The sequence below is a fragment of the Neopelma chrysocephalum genome, unplaced genomic scaffold (genome assembly GCF_003984885.1).
Source record: "Neopelma chrysocephalum unplaced genomic scaffold, ASM398488v2 Primary Assembly neopelma1_78, whole genome shotgun sequence".
Taxonomy (NCBI): Eukaryota; Metazoa; Chordata; class Aves; order Passeriformes; family Pipridae; genus Neopelma; species Neopelma chrysocephalum.
The window spans coordinates 808,109-826,037 of record NW_020897739.1 but is presented as its reverse complement, the minus strand read 5'-3'; positions in this window follow the sequence as shown (position 1 = coordinate 826,037).

The window sequence follows — 17,929 nt, the reverse complement described above, 5'->3', positions numbered from 1 at the left end:
GCTCAGTGTTTTGAAGTCTTTGTAGTCAAAGATGACACTAAGTCATGGTCTCAAAATGTGCTAAACAGTAGAGTGTGCAGAGAAGAACTGACACCCTTCATTTAGGTGTCTGAACATGTCTCCCGTGTCCTCAGATACTGCTAGGCTGTGATTGTAAGCTACTGACTGTAACCTGTTTTACCATCTTCCATTTGTCATAAAAGTACCCTGACGTTAAGATGAGCTTGGTAAGTCCATGAAAGATGTGGTAGGACTGAGTTCCCGCAGTAGTAGGATAATAGTCCCAACCTACGAGGTCCCTTTCAATCCTGAGTTTGTGATTATAGATTTATAGGAAGCAAGAGATAAAAAACAGAACAGGGCTCTCCAGCCTTGATTTTTGGGATGCTTGCCAGGGGTACAGGGCAAAGATCCTGAGTACAAGCTCCAGTGCCAGGTGACTATTCAATATCAATTTATTTCTATACGAAGCTGGGAGGGGTAGGGGACAGTGATTTCCAGCAACTGATGTGAAACAAAATAACCCAACAGCACGATTGATCAAAACTGCCAAGGGAATAAAGTGTGGCCACTGATGTGAGTCCACAGAGCATGGAGGGAACGTGGTGATTTGAGTGCCATGAGCAGATCTCAACAACTTTGCAATGCTTTGGGAAGTCAGTAACTTCTAGTACTGAACTTACTGCAAGAACTGTGGGCCTTCACCAGCAATGCTGGTTCATCTCATTATAACTCCTGTGCTGGGTGCGATGGGAAGTGTGCCCAAATCACTGTGTGTACCTACCCCAGGCCAAGGAGTTGTTTCCCAATGTCTGGGTAGCCACCACCACATCCTCATGCCACATTTTCCAAACGAGTTCCTCACTTGCATGTCTCTCTGCGTTTTGCAAGCATTGATACGCTCTTAGAATGTCATACTGAAATTACTGCCATCCACTGCTTTAAATCCCAGGGGAGAGGTCTGCGCTTCAGTTAGAGAAGCGCTTCTGTTTTGTTGTAATAGGCATATTCACAGAATTTCCTTATCCCTATTTCATCTTTGTCCGTTCCTGTACATATTATGAACTGTTTTCCCCTATTCCTTGATTGCAAGCAGCCCTGGTAATAAAAGCTGTATATCAAGCTCTCTTTTAAATGCTGCAGAAGTTATTTTTTTTCACAGTAGGTGTCACTTCTTCCACTCAGATCTAAGAAATGCACCATCAAAATCTGTTTAAGAGACCACACCCTTTTGCAACTGAGGCTGTGTCTTACTTTTATAGCTTCCCCTTTTGGGATACCTGCTGTGTAATTTTACATTGTCCCTTCTGCACAAGTGGCTTTACAGTTTCTTACAAATACAGCATGTAATTACTCAAATATTAGTTCTGTACTGATTTATCTGTTTTTCGGACTGTATCTGAGACCATTTCCTAAAATGCCAAGTTTTTTCCCCTCTTCTTTTAACTATTTCATGGTGTCCCTGGGCTTAAGGCAACAGAAAGCCTGGAGGCCTGAATATATGGAGAGAATCATTTAGGGCAGGTGATGTGCTTGGAAAGAGAGAACAAATTGAAAAACATTTTCTCTGCCAGCTGCTCTTCTTAGTTTTCAGTGTAGCCATCTTTTTATTTAGAACAAGAGCTAAATATCAAGAGAAGGATGGGAAAGAAACTTGTAAGAAGAGCAAGAATCCATTTCCAGTTCTCTCAAAACTAGAGAAAGGAGTAGCCTTAGCAAATTAGAGCTCTCTAACAAGCCATAAAGATAATTGAAATTTTTAATTATACACCTAACTTAGGGGTACATGTTAGAAGTCTGTTGGTGTTCCATATCCTGTACCCCTGATGGCATTCATGCTTCTTTCAAGTCAAAAGTCTCAAATGGGTAATCATATATATATATATTAGTCTGAGTTTTTAATGAGTTTCCCATGTACTAACCTTTGAACTTACATCAAAATTGTTCAGTGTGTGAAGTAATTTTTAACAGCATAATGGTAAGACTGCATTAAAATTGAGTATTAAATAGATTAAGGAAAATATTTTTAAATAAGTACAACGTATGAATCACAATGCTGATATTATATACAAACTAACTCTAGGGAATTGGTTTTGAACAATTGCAGAAAATAACACATTTTTAATAATACAAAGTGTTATCTCTCCTTTTCAAATAAGCATTTTGTCTGCTTTTATTTTCCAAGGCTCTTTTCTTCCTTTCTTCTCCTGGAGGGGAAGTTTGCCTTGTATTAATCTTCTGTTTATTTTCCTTGCATTGTCTTTGCATTAACACATTCTCAAATGGAGTCATCTGGCTACGGAACTAATCAGCTTGTATCTTGTGTCTGTGGATATCTATGTAATCCCACCTGTGCTTATGATCTCCTAGGAAAACCAAAATTGGACAGGAATAGCATAATTGCAGGCAGATATGTTGGCCCGAACTTGTGATGCAGGAGAGAGCAGACACTGTTTGTCAGTACAGAATCTTCCATCTCTGCAGTCCTGTGTTGATGTTATCATATAATGATGCATTTCCTGTGTTTGCTTCCTCATGTGAATGATCTTCTGCAGGACCTTGTCCTTCACCAAACCTTCAGTGATGGAACTGGAGGTATCAAGTGTCTTTCACTGAGTACATTTATATTAAAGCCCTCTTGGGAACCTTGAATAATATATTGGATATTTTGCTTAGGGAAATTGGTTTGTTGTAGTTTCATACCCAGACTGTGTTAAATATGTGCAAAAGCACCAAAATGTTTGGAGCAGTGACCTGTTACACTTTTATTTGTCCCATTTTCCTGTTACTGCAGTAGTAATGACTGAACTCCAGCCAATAAGAAGTGTATGTTTAAGAAAGAAAAAAATCTGTTATGTAATGATGAATCTCTCCTTCTACAAAGTAGTTTTGCCAGCAATTATGGGAAGTTGGTTCTTTGGTTGGTAGGGAATAGCAAAGCATGGTCAGCTGGAAGTTTAATGTAATATTTCATTTTTCTGTGCTGAGAGTTGTGGTTGGTCCTTTTCTGGATTCTTTTTCTGTGTATGATTATGAACCAAGACTTAGTAACTGGTTATTAACTGAGATTTTTGATTTTTCTGTGCTGTGAATGGAGAACTGTAGCAAAATCATTAGAGAACTTTCATAGCTAGACTGGGATATTAGGGAGCCTTAGTGAGTCTTCCTTCTGAACAAGAGGGGTCTGCTGCTTAATGTTGCCCCTGTAGAAGTTTGGGAACACAGTTCTGGAGATTATGTGTATCTGGAGTAGCCACAGCCAGTAACAGAGATCCTTGAGCATGGGAATTTTGAAATAGAGCTCCAGACATGTCTTCCAGCCTAAACTAATCCCAGAACCACCCGTATTAGTCTTGGGTGTTTGATCACTTAAGTTTGGAACATATCTGAGGGTGTGGATTCCACAGCCACTTTGACAACCCTCATGGTAGTGTTTTTGTTCAAGTATGTAGTCAGCTCTTCCAGTCTTGGCCTTTGTGTCCAGTGCCTTTCATGCTATCACTATACACTTTCCAAAAAAGCTGTGCTCTTCCTTGATGCAATCCCACTGGATAGCTGGAGAGAGCAATGAGATCTCCCCTCAGCTTTTTCTTGAGATAAGGACATGAGAGAAGATATTTACCTGTACTCTTTCAATCTTGGCTGGATAGTAGACTTTAGGTGAGAGCCTGCAATTAATCCTTTGCATCTACTCAACTCTGGGCCTGTTGTGGAAATCTGGGTGCAGTGGTGTTCATGTGGAACAGAAGGTGATTCCCAGAAGCACCATGTTTGGAGGCTGAATTGAACTTCATGTTCCTGACTTGGATCAGATCTTGAAATCTGCAAAGGATGGAGGGAAGACAGAATTGGTTCTTCCCTTTGATTTCATATCAGCGACATAGCTGAGAACACTTCCTTGGGAAAGAACTCACTGCAGAGGAGGCAGCTTGAGGGACAGAGTAAAACAAAACAGGGACAGGATTAGTGAAAATAAAGGCATTGGTAGTAGTGGGATAAGTGTTAAGTGTAGATGATGCACATGCAAAGAGCAAAGTAGAATTCCTATGTGGTGGGTGAGTGACCACAGAAATCACTGTGTGCATTTCAATAGGCTTAGGCTTTCCCTTTTTAACTCCACAGTAATGTATTTGTGGACAAGAGTGGAGAAAATGAATAGAAATATTGCAAGATGGGGACTGTGGAAACCATGGAGTTGGGTTTTTCTAGAGTGGAGAGGGAAAGATTATTGGTAGAAAGGGGAGGAGTCGTTTGCTTTTCAGCCACTGTTTTGAATAATGAAATATTTATTCCCTGCAAGAAGAAAAGCTGAAACAATAGAGCTGTGTTTATAGAAAAATGGTCATTTGTCCAGACTCTGATTTCTGGTTCATCAATACCTCTTTGTGAGAGGTACTTCCCTGAAATATGCCTTTGTTTCCAATGGAATGCAACCAGGGGCGTATAGTGCAAGGAGTCTCAGTTGGGCAGGCTTAAACAAACAATAAAACAGTGCAAAGACTGACATTAAAATGTATATATTTGTTCTGTGCCATGTTCTATTCATTACCTGATTAGAGCATGAGGCAAAACAACACATCTTAAAGCTTCCAGTCTCATGAGTTTTGTCTGTACAGCAGCGTTACATGAGTCTTAAAACATTCTACAACATCATTCAAAGGGCAGTTGCCAAGCTTTTCATAGTGTTTGTTTAACGAGCTTCTAAATGATGGAAATAATGAGTGAATATCTCTAAGTTGATGCCTCTTCACAAGGACAAACAGCAACTTTTTCCTTTTTTCCCAGCCCACTGAGCCCAGTGATCCAGTGTTGTACTCGGAGGGACTATGCCAGGTGGTAACTGAGATGCCTTTAGGTCGCTTGCAGTGTAACTCATCTATGTTCTCAAAATGACATCTGCTTGCCCAGAGGCTGCTCCAGTCTATTTTCTTCTCTTCATGTCCCAGTATCATTTGCTGGAAGCAATTAAGAGCTGGGAATATTTACTAATACGTCACTGTTTGTCATGTCCCTGTTGTGATGACAGGGTGTGCTAGGGCTCCCTTTCTCTGTCAGAAAACCCAAGGTGGCCCAGATTGCAAGTTCAATAATGTAAGAGCACGATCCTAGTTAGATTTGTTGTGCCTTTTTTTTTTTTCTCCATCCTGGCGTGTTGACCTTGCCTGTTGTTCTGACTCTTACTCTTTGACTCCCTTGCAAAGCACCATCTAGTGGTAAAAGCTCACCAAGAAATGCAGGAATAGGTTCTGTTCCTGCTTCAGTGCTGCTTTCCGTGGTAAATGTCTCCTGCTTCTCCTTTGGAAAAATGCTCTTGAGCCTTATTTTTAGCTGGTTCCTCTCCAGCCTAGTTGAGACTTGGAAGCTAATTGTGGAGGGTCTATTGAGAATTCAGAACAGCCACCAAAGAATTTGTGAAGTGACTTGCACATGTTAGTGACAAGGTTGGCAGTAGTTGCTTTAATGTATCCATATGACAGCCTGGATTCAACAGCATGGACATTGGCCAGTTATTGATCTGTTCTGGTCACTGAACAAAATATAAATACATGCAGCACAGTGAAATGAGCATTATTGTATTTTGACTCCTTAAAGACAAAAATGAGTGTTCTTTTAACGAAACAGAAGTGGTTATGAACAACTAAATTCCATTATCACTGATAACCACAGTGATGAACAGATGGTGTCACACCTTGCTGTCTTGCCTGCATCAAATGCTCCCTCTGACTAATGGTCTTTGAAAATATCTCCCTCCCAGAATAGCACTATCTTCCCTCTTCGTCACCATATTATAGAGCACCAGAGGTGTCTTCCAATTTCATTAAAGCTATCAAGGAAAAGGTGTTTACTGGTGATCAGTGAGTATGCACATATGTAAGTGCAACATCTTAACAGATAAGTCATTATGGGCCTGTCCTATACCATGGTATAATTGGATTTATTTTTTTAGTATTTAGAGAGAAAATGAGCTTGAACAGCTTTAAATAGGAAGAGGTTTGAAATCTAGTCTTTTTTTGACCCACAAAAATGACACATAACTACCAAGATTAATATAGTAGCTTAAATGTTGTTGATTCTAGAAATATTTTCAGCCTAACCTGTGTTCAGTTTTGAACCAACTGATACCAGGTTTCTGGTAAAATCAAGAATCGAAAGTGAAAGAAAAGAAGTTGCTGTGTTCTTAGTTTTGTGCTGCACACAATACATCTAAAATTTAGGGAGCCAAAGCACTTCTGAGTTTTATGCTTAGGTATCAGAGCTGTTGCTTGCAGAGTCAATTATGTGTTAATGCAGAGATAGGATTCATTGTTAGCATGAAGAGTTCATGGAGTTCTGCCACAGAACTGTGCTGGCTTGTATCTCTCAGGCACAGAGGTGGACAAGTGTGACAGACAGCTGGAGGTACCACCCCCTGCTTGAGGAGGGTGCAGTCACTTGTCTTTAAACTGCATGGCAATAGAATCCCAGCAGGGCAGTTTGTCTGGTGTGGAAAAATCTCATAAATGTTGTTTTAGGTCGTAAGAGGGTGTATCCTCACAGCATGAAACTAGGAGCTATCACCAGATCTTAATTCTTGGTTTAGCCATCAGAGAGGATCCCTCCTTTCTTGCCAGAGCAGATGGGACAGAGGCAAAAGGTGCTTGAATCAGTAAGGTTAAGGTCAAAGCAGGTAATGAAACTATCTCTTAAGTAAGGACACAATATTGATAATGACTCAAATTCTTTTGCAACCCCTGGTGCACTGTAAGTGTTGATTAGAAATAATTCTCAAACTTGATTTCAAATGATGATTAGGTGTGAATTATCACACAAACCTGAAGGCATCTGTGAAACACTCTGCAAGGGTGATGATTAATGTGGTGATTGTGTTGTGAATTGTAGACAGGAGCTGCTGAGATGTTTTTGAAGTTGCATATAAAAATGAAATTGAACTTGTTACCTGTGACTTGGGGTGTATAATATGGGTTCTAGTTTATGTTGGTCAAACTGTTGATGTGGAGCTGAGCAAACAGTAAGAAAGCCTTTTGTTTCTTGAGTGTCAGGGATGAGAACTTGGACAGTCTTCTGCTTAGCTGGAAAGGTTTGCAGTTAGTAGCACTCTTGTATCTCGTACCTGGTGAGTGGCTGTGTGCCTCACATCGCTCAGTACAGTGAGTGTTACTGGGGCTCCAAACAAATCTTTTATAATAACTGGCTCCATTTTGAAATTATATTGCGTGTTTTGCGAGGTCACCAAACTTTCAAAGGGCAGAAAGGGAAATTTCCCTAACTCTGGCATGTTGATGAACTCTTTGTCTAATGGGGCATTTTAATAAGGAGTGTGTATGAAAACAATGGCTCTTGGATTAAGACCTTCAAGGCTTGTTACCATGGGTAAAAACTGTAAACCCTCTGGTCCCACACTGTAGGCAAAAGGCTGAAAGAAAATCTGTGCTCTTTGCCCTCTGGCAGTCAGATAAATTCCCTTTCAGTCTAGGTTTCAAAATTAAAATGTTCATACATTACCATAAAAGACTTTGAAATGAATTAACATCTGTTCCAGTGAATTATTGATAAAGGTTGGAAGCTAAGATAGCATATTAGTGTATGTACCAGCTATATGAGACTGGAAGTGATAGTTAATGCTCTGAACCTCCTGTTGTAGATAGGTTATATTTACCTGGACAAGTGTGAGAACATTTGGGGCCTGCAGCAATGCAGGTCAGCCCTGAAAATCAAGGAGCTGTCCTGGCATTGTACTGATGTTCTGCTCTTTGTACACCACACACACAAAAACCCTCCACCAAAAACCCCAAACAACAAATAAAACCAAACATTAGAAACACAAACAAAAATCCCATGAAACCAATAAACCCAACCCAAACAATACCCTCTTCTACCTCCCCCAAAAAAATTGACCAACCAACCAAACACACCAGGGGAGGAAAAAAACCCCTGCTTTTGTAAAGCAGAATCACTTGTTCTCGCTAACATTTCACAGACTTGCAGGTTCTGACCGGGTTAAAGACTAAATAAGAGCAGGTAATTCACTTAAGGCGTTGTGGGTCAACGAGGTGGAGGTGGGGTAATCACTGGTGCTGTTTTGGGTTCTGTGTGTTTGCAAATCAGTCAATTAATTTTGTGCAATTTCTTATTTAGTCTGAGTTGATTTTCATCTCTGTTCTGGTGTTTGCAATACCTGACCGTGGCTTTTGTCATAGCGTGGTGGTTGATGAATAACCAGATTTCCCAATCCTAGTGGTATTGGTGCCTTCTTTTTGCTTGCTCTTCCTTGGGTTGTTTTGTGTAATGCCTGTCAAATTAAGTTGGATTTTCTTTATTTTCCATAATGCTACTCTTCTTCCTTTAGAAGGGAAGGATGTGACACATTCCTGTGAGTCCCAGTCCACTATAATGCAGCCAGGCTAACAAATGCTGGCTGTCCACAAATCTGACTGTGCGTGCTGATGGCTCTTAGAAGAGTAAGATTACTGTCAGAGGTCTTCCCAAATGTGATTTTAGTGGTGGTTTTGTTTAGACTGACATAAAAGGAGCATTATTGGTATTTCAAAGAGTAGTTAAACAATATACCTATACATGTCCATTCAAAAATTGATGAACCTCCAGAAATACCTTGGAATTATCTGCCATATAATGTACTGAAAACACCTATGTGCCAAACAAGAGAGCAGGATTTATGTTGAAAGAAATTATATGGGAACAAAAGTATGGTTTTCTCAATTGTAAGCTCCTGAAGCAGTTTGAGTTTCTGTACCTGAAAGCCTCATCATATAGACAAGATCTTGCCCACGTATCAATTTATGCAAATTGTTTCACTTTCCATCTTGCGGAACACCTACATGTAGGAGTCTGTAAATTTATTGTAATGATGATGGGACATTAATGCTGCCCTTAACAGACAGGGCAGAACTCCTGTGTGGCCCCATTACAAAGCTTCACATTAGGCAAGAGATTTTTGTGTGCTCAGTCATCTTATTCTGGTATTTTACAGTCTGTGTGAGTTCAGAGGTGACACTTTCCTGAGCCTTGTGGGATTGCATACCCAAAGGCTTGCATAATAGCCTGACTACCTGTCCCTACCAGCCTTGCCTCTCGTAGCAGTTGTGTTGCTGTGATGATTTATCTGAAATGATTGTGAAATTCTTTAATTGGCACAGCTCCTGGGGCATGTATCTTCCTCTGAAGAGCCTATTAGGTGTTGGAGGCAGTGCCTCACAAGTGTATGGCAATTGTTATGGAGAACACAGAAGTTAATTTAGCAATTTTATGAGGTTCAACCTAAGGATTCTGGGCACAATAAGATTTTAGGGAATGCCCTTGCCTCCTTGCAGTGATTTTTGGGAACAGAGCACTAAAATGGATTTATGGATGAGGGTATTTTCAGCATGTAGTTCTCCAGCTAAGTTGTGGTTCCATATTTATGTCTCTGGTGTAAGATGCTTGCATGTGTTTATATAAGTATATAAACGTTGGTTATTTCACCTTTTTTCAGAATCACTTCAGTCAGAGTTGTTGGTAATATGTTGGTATAAATGAGGAAAAATATGGTCATCTACCCTTCAAGGCAGATGAACTGTGGGGGAAACACTGAATGTGTTCGTAGAAACCTCTTAAGTAGAACTGCAAAATGCTAAGCATTGTCTGTTTGTTTTTTTTTCCTATTTCTGTGCAATTTCTTTGTTATACTCAGGATTTCTGTGCCGCTTGCTTTTTACTTGATCTGTTTTTTCATTAGTTGTCTTCCAGCTTGCTGTTGGTTTTGTTTTAACTTCTGATTACTCATAATAATACAGATAAAATTATAGCTGTGTTGTATATGTAAGTATTGATATACTTAAGAAGATAGTCTTAAGTGAGAGGTGGAGCTGGACCTAAATGTTCAATCCTTCTCTCCCCTTAATTCTGAAACATTCTGAAATTAGAATGAGAATTTAAACACAGAACCATGAAATTAATAGTGACTTTTTTAGTGTGACACTGCAAAGACTTGAGTGAGGCTTAAATAGAGGCTTGAGTGGCTCTGCTGAGGGGTGAACTTCCTGCTATATTCCAATGTTTTAAATATTACCTCTTGGGCTCTGCAAGGCAAGGAAAAGGTTGATATGTGATACTGTGTAAGGAATCCTACAGTAACAAGCTCATGTGATGTGAGCCATGCTGAGCATTCAGGTTTCCTGTACAATACCCAAGGACATCAGGCACTGGGTACCACAGAACTTTCTCTGGGTCTTAAATAACTCTCCAAGTCACCTGGTGGGCCAGTCATCTGTGCAGGGAAACATCATGGCTCCATCACAGTAATGTAAGGAGTCTAAAGAAGTTATAGGAAACTTTTTATTTAAAAAGATACATATATTTCCTAGTACGTTTTTTCCTGGCAAGAATATCTTCTTTCTTGCCTTCCTTGATATAGGAAGTTGGTTCCTCTTGTCTTTTGAGGTGCATCTTGAAAAGGTACAAGCAGTGAACTGGGGACCTCTGGTGAAGCAGAGTATTCCAAAAGCATACTCAGTATATCAGAACACTATCTAAATTTTGGCTCAGAACATCAGTGCAGTGTCTTCCTATTGTACAACTGAAAGTTTGGGTCGGATAAATTACTCTTGGACTTGATTTCAATATGTGCATTAGGTAAGAGTCTATGCTGTGCTGCTTGATAGATAAACCTGGAGTCCTCCTGTGTATTGAATGTCTGTGAATGTTAAATGACTCTCAGGTGCATGCTGAGGCTTGTCATGGGATGAGTATGAGTGAGCATTAAGTCATATCTTACTATTAATAAATCAGTGTATGACAAAAGATGTTTTATAGTGAGCATAAATAGATGAAGAAAATTACACAACAAACTACTGGGGGAAGGGCCATTTTAAATCATGCTGGGAGATGTGGTGTCCCTAACAGATGGAGTTGCAGAGGTGATGACAAATGTGATAAGATCAGGACAAATCAGCCCATTTTCTGTCTTTGATTCTTGTGAACCAAAAGTGCTAAAGATCCACCTTAGTCAGGTAGAGAAGTCAGCTAAAAGGCTGCTTTGCCTCCCCACAGGAGAATGAAACAGTTGAGTCAATGTGGTTCTGTAAATACAAGTAAAACAGCAGGTGAGCACATCATTCAAGTTATTGGGCTACAAGCAAGCCAACAAAGCAAGATTTCAGTGACTGGGATTGTTATAGTGTTTAGTCTGGAATTTTTTTTACTGTTACTGACTTGGGAGAAATCTGAAAATGGTGGTGTGTGAGAATCCTATGGAAATTCTGTAAGGCCAAGTGTTTTGATTCATAAGAAATAAACATGAGACTAACATGAGTGGGAATCCCTACCATCACATATTCCCAGTGAATATACATCCATTGATGTTGTGCTGTGCTAGAAATGTTTTTTTAAAAAAGCATTGAACTTCAGTTTTTAATAATGTATTGAGTTAGTCCTTGCACACTTATTAAAGTCTGCCAAGCTTGAGGCTGCCTGAAGTTTCCACAACAGTAAAGTGATCCTAACAATGAGTAAGTCAAGGTAATTAGAGTAATGTGATAAATCAGACACTGTTTTCCCAACATGGTGCCCTTTGCTTAGTCACTGCAATCTTTGGTAAGAGAAGTGTATGATCTGTATCGGGATTTGTCAAGTGAAACTGAAGTCTTGTGTTGTAAGCAGCTTATTTACAAAGCTCATTTATCCTTACTGGGTTGATATTGGCTTTTTAGTTCTCCTCTGCAAAACTATAGTCAAGGAAATCATTTTAGAAACTCTTCCAGCAATATATTTTTGAGATAATTTCACAGAAGAACTGTGCTTACTTCCTCCCTGCTCCCCAAGTGTTACTGCAATGCAATCATAACTTAGTAAAGTCAGATGAACATAAACCCACTCATTTTTTTATTAAACTTTTTCCAGCCATCTTTGAGACTTAAAAGACAAGGATTAATTTCAGATGTTCTCCTTAGCAGGGTTGGGAAGGAGAGCTGTTAGCTTGAGTGTGTCATTCAGAGAATCTGTTGAGGAGGAAAAGGCCGAAGGTTCAGCTCACAAGTAGTGATGGTGTCTTCATCTGTGTATTGAACAGTGATTCTCCTGTGTGAGACAGGAATGAGAGATCCCCAGACAAACAAAGGCTATGTAAACTTTATGGAATTGACCTTTTAGAGATCTGCTTTGCATGTTAGAAGATGGTTCTAGATATATAACTACTAAATATTTTCACTACTAAAATGACATTTATTTGCTTAAAATATGAGGTGACCAAAGCTGAGAATCCAGGGCTTTAGAAGCTTATTGGAAAGAAACTTGATGTCATAAGGTTGTATCTTGGACTTTGTCTATGGAACTATTAAGGAATGATTTGTTTTAAGCATATTTAAAAGCTGGATCAGGAATGTGGTCAAGTGTCTTTAAAGCCAAGTCAGGCAATGATAATCTGGTGTTAGAAAACCCTCTCTGTGCTGGAATGCTTTAAGGAAAGTTGACTTTGCTTTACGTGCTTTCTGTGCAGAGTCACTGCTGACCTTGTAGCAGCTCTTTCTAATGTGTTAAACACTGGTGAGGCCACACCTGGGGTAGTGTGTCCAGCTGTGGGCTCCTCTGTGCAGGGGAGACACTGAAGAGAGGGCAGGAAAGGGCCAGAGAGGTGTTCAGGGAACTGCCCCAACTGATCTGTAAGGAAAGGCTGAGAGCACTGTGGCTGTTCAGCTTGGAGGGCATCTCACCCACGTACCAACACCTGCAGGGAGGGTGCAGAGCAGACAGAGCCAGGCTCTCTCCTGTGCTGCCCAGTGCCTGCACCAGGGTCCATGGACACAAACTGAAACACGGGAGGTTCCTTCTCAACAGGAAACTTCTTCAAGGTGAGGGTCATTGAGCACTGGCAGAGGTTGACCAGAGGGGCTGTGAAGTCCAAGTTGAAGATGTGTGAGTGAGCCTGGGACAGCACCAGAGTACTCTGCTCAAAAGGTATCAGAGTGTAACTTCTAGAGGTTCCTTCCAACCTCAGCTGTTCTGTGATGATGTTAATGATTCGTGAACTGGGACACTGCAGGACCAAATTAGTTATGCTTTAAAGGCTTAAGCTCTGACTTTCTGATATAACTCTACAAAATTGATACATTAGTGTAGGGAAGTGTGACTTAGCCACTACCCATAGTTTAAAACAGTACTGGGGCTGGGAATGTCTACTTATCTCACCTTGATGGATCTCTAAGTCAGTTACTTGGTGTATTTTTGGATAAACACTTCGTGAAGCTTATCAGATAAAAAGAACGAAATTATTCTTTTGATGAAGAGGGCTGATGTTAGGGCAATACAAGTAACTTCTGTCTGTGGAGTTCTGCAAGCTTTCTCTTTCATTTACTTCTGAGAATTCTGTTTTTCCTGTTAATTTGACTTGTATGCATTGTCTAGACCTCTAAAGATAATGATTAGTTTAATAATCTATTAATTAGATTAATTGCACTAGTAATAATAGTGCAATTGAAATCTAAAACCCCACGTGTTTTATACTATCTTATATTTTTCTACTTAATGGGATTTTTATACTAGTTTAAAAGGCTTTTGTTGTATCTCTTCTTTGTCTGTGACTCTATTTTGTTAAACACTGAGCACTCCTTACTAGATACCAGGAAATAACATTTCTCAAGGTTTTCCAAACAGCAGTTTTATTATAATGTCACTGATTAACCAGTCTTAGGAACCATTAAAAGCCCACTTGCCACTTACACAGCACTGCTCCTCCAAAGCAGGACTCTGAGAACCCTTCAATCTCCCCTAGCTATGGCTGTGTTTGAGCCTGGTCAATGACAGGTTATTAGGTTGAGACTAAAACTCCAAGTATATTTACGAACATAAGAAATAACACATATTATTTCATATTAATACATACTACTGTTCTGACTAGGAAGACCCCAGAAAGCACAGTTTAGCCAGGCTGTTGGTAAATAATCAAGACTATTGTTTTCCTTAGGGCAGTTGCTCTATAAGAAGTATTGTGGAACTGCTGCCTCAGGTGCCTGGTTTTGTGATTTCCTGCTCATATTGCTTCTTAGGGAGTAGATTTCTGTTACTAACAAACTTGGCAAATCTAAGAGCTGATTTTCCTCATGCTTTCCAGGAAATACTTCACACTTGCACAGATGTCAAACTGATGGTGCTTTGGTATTTTCTGAGATAGAAGAGAACATACATGGCACTATCTCATTGCAAGATTATGGGGGGGGGGAAAGGCTTTTTTTTTTTTTTTACTCTTTGGGAAACTATAAATGAGATCTCACTCAGCTGGTCTAATAAAGCTTTTCCATGAACAGGTGTGAACTAGCAGCCCTGAAGGCTTCCAAATGCATGTGAATACAGATGAGGTATTAGCAGCTTCCTCAAAATTTGTTCAGTTTGAAAGGTACACTTAACGGGAGGATGAGCAATCCAGTGAGATGAAATACTAGAAAGTTTTACAGATTCTCTTTGCTCCTCAGAGCTCACCAGAGAAGACTCCAATGTTTGCTGAGGCAAGTAATGGGGGTCAAAGTCAAGCAACTGAAACCATGGGGTGCTTTGGTAGTGATGGCTTGTTGACTCTGCTCCAGAGAATTGTGTTTACCAAGAGACTTTATGACAGCAAAACTTGGGTTATAAAGTTCATAGTCCTCCTTTTTTTAATCTTAGAACTGTAAACTCCCATTCTTTCAGCATATTTAGTAACTGCCTACTTGATTTTACTTCGTGTTCAGCTCACACAAGAACACGAGTACGTTTGATCTAGGCACAAATGAAGAGTTGATTTTAGTAGCAAAGTATCAGAGGGAGAGGTGTCACATTATCTTGAAATTCTTGATTTCTTTAGGCCTATGCTGTGTGATTTTTACAGCTCTGTCTCTGCCGTGCATTAACTGTCTTTAACTCTGTAGTAGGAAAAAGCATCTAAGAATGTTGATTTGAATGTTTTATCTGTCTATATAGATAAATATATATCTGCACACACAGTGTAGTTTCAAACACTCTGGATGCACTAAAGAAATACATGTTCAGGGAAGATTTGTGAAACAGAATGACTGTTAAAATTGTGAAGGATTTGTCAGATGAGTTGAAAACAAATTGAAATTTCTCCCCAACAAATCAGTTTCTCATGTGAGATCTGTCTGACCAGGTCCCTTTCTAATTGAAGTATTATATATGTTCAGAGAAAAATTTGATAAGTTGCCTGTAGACCTCTTAAGAGTAACAGGGGTAGTAAGCTGGAAGTAAAAGGACCAGTCTGGGAACAGATCTAGATGTGAGTTGTCCAAATGGTTAAAAAAAATCATTAAGAATCCCACCTCCTTCCAAAGCCTCTGCAGATCCAGTGTCAGTGTGGTGTTCAGGAAGTGGTTATTTTTTATACAAACCTCTGAATATCTCAGTTAACCTGCAGTTACCCTGCCCTACCTTGAACAGATTTGCCTTTTCAGGTCTAGTCCTGGGAGCTTTTGAGATACCAGTATCTGGAAATCTGCTTTAAAGATGGAAAAGTAGAAATTGGTAATAAAAGGCTGATGTTACTTCCCCTTGTTGTTAAAGATTTTGGTGTTCCCCTGAAGTCAGGGCTTAGAGCTCTGCTGTGCTCCTGCTTCTTTTGCATTTCTCTCTGCAGAGTAACTGATCGTCTGCCCTGGTTACCTTGCAAATCCTGCTGTGTCTTGTTAACTTCCTCACAGAATTTTATATATATAATATGCCTGAAGACAGATGAATCTATGATCCTTTGTCTAACACCTGGTAACCACGTGTGTCAGAGAAGAAACAAGCCCTGTGAGGTTGTACGGACACAAAACTTTCACAGTAGCTGATTCCAATTTGATTTACATCCATATAAGCCAAGCCAAAAGTTCATCTTTATGGGATTATTCCTGTTGAAAGGTTTTATTTGTCAGGGGAACTTGACCTGGTGCAGTGGAGCAGAGGAAACTCTCTGGACTGTGGGTTAAGTGTAGTTAGTTAGACTTGAACTGATCTGGTGTAGGGACTGAGATGAGGAAGATACTGGATACAGATGGTGGAATCAGGGACCTCAGTCCCCTCTGATTTCCTGTGGAGCAAATGAATGAACTACAGATCCCCTTTCATTTCAATATAGTTAGGCTGGAAAGCTTTCATGTGCTTTCAGCTTACACTTTTTTGCTGTTGCACCTGTAATTGCTGAGGACTTCTTTGTTATTCTTTATAGTCCTAAAAATATGATTTGATGAGCAGGGCAGGCACATCTAGTAGAATAATCTGTACTTAAGTGTTTTGGGTTTTTTTCTGAATATTGTACCTCTCACTTTGAGTTGTTCCTGTGCAAACAAACTACTGTTTATGTTGCAGGAGCAATTTTTTTGTTCAGAATCTTCTAACAGCAATAGGAGATGGAGTTTGTCCCCTCTACTCTAGTCCCACAGTGACCAGGCAGGTGCTAATGGGCTCTGGAGAATTCATGGCTGTTGCAAAATGCCCTTTCTAGGTATTATTTGGTGGGGAAAAACATTAAAAAGGACTATGCAGAATTAAATAAGAAAGGGAAGACCATCTGATTTGGGTTTTTACCTCCTGTGAATATGCTCAGAGTCTGTTTTTAAAAAGGTGGTGACCCTTCCTGGGCCCCTAAACTGTATTAAAAAGTGCCAGAATATTGTGACATGGAGCTTGGCTTTACCAGTCACCGGATGCTGTTTATTATCTTGTCTTTGTTTATCAGAGACAAACTAGGGCAAGGCTGATTCCAGAGGTACAATAGTACGGGGAGGTGGGGCTGGAAAAAAACCCCACCCACTTTTGTGCGTGACCAAATGGCAGTTGTAATCCACTCCTGTTTGTGTGTGTGTGTGTGTGTGTGTGTGTGTTTGTGTAGAGCAGGAGGTGTTATCCCAGGGCTCAAGGGCATGGAATCTGCAGCTTAGGGAGTCAGTGCATTCCCATGAGCTGCCAGGGCTCACTGAGGGCATGCTGCTATAGCCCCAGGCAAGCTGTGTGCAGGGCCTGCCTCTCATCTCCTGTGGGAGTTCCAGATCCAGAGCACCATTAGGGATAACGCTCCAGAGGTGTTGGTTTTACGAGAGGAAGTTCGAAACTGCTGCTGCCTCCCTGCTCTTGGCACATCCTCCTAAAGGGAGGGGAAGTCTGCCTGCAGTGTTCTTCCACAAGGGAAACCAGATATGTGGGTTAATTACAGTGAAATTATATGATCTTGGGAAAAGATTAAATAATAACCAGAGGGCACAAAGACTTTAGCAATGCAGTGCTTCAGAGAGGTGAGCTGTAGAGCAAGGCATTTTTCTTGCTGATGGTGCCCTGCATAGCTTTGAGTTGGAAACCTATGTTTTTCCTTGGGGCTTGTTTTGATTTTTTTTGGGGGGGTGAGGTGTGAGGGTAAGAAGAAAGAAGGAAGATAACTCTCAAGATGACTCATCATGGCAAAACTAAAATGTTTCTACTTTGTTAGTTTCCTATTAGTTTTTTTCCTGTACTGGGTAAATTTGGGATGTTTGCATTTCCACTTGTGTTTGTGCATGGAAATTAATGAGCAGAGGTGTTATTGCACCTGAGATGTAAGATGACACTTTAATGAGTAACTTATTGTACACGTGATGGTTACTAGCAGAGATCAATCTATCAGTCAAAATCCAAAGTACAACTCCTGATATTGTATATGGCAGCTGAGTCTCTGATATGATACTGAACCTGTAGAGCAGGAGGAAAGAGGCAGACAATAACAGTCACAAAGAAATTAAGAATATTCAGAGATATCAATGTGGCTGAGTGCTTCAAGTTATTTATTAAAATCTGAGACGGTCTAAAATATAAATGTCATTCAGGCAGGGCTGGCAGATGGCACAAGATCTAAAGAATTGTGTGCTGTTCTACAATGAAGTCTGGAAGTTAGGCAGGAACTCCCAAAACAGTTATAGAATGTCTGAGTTATAGCCAGAGT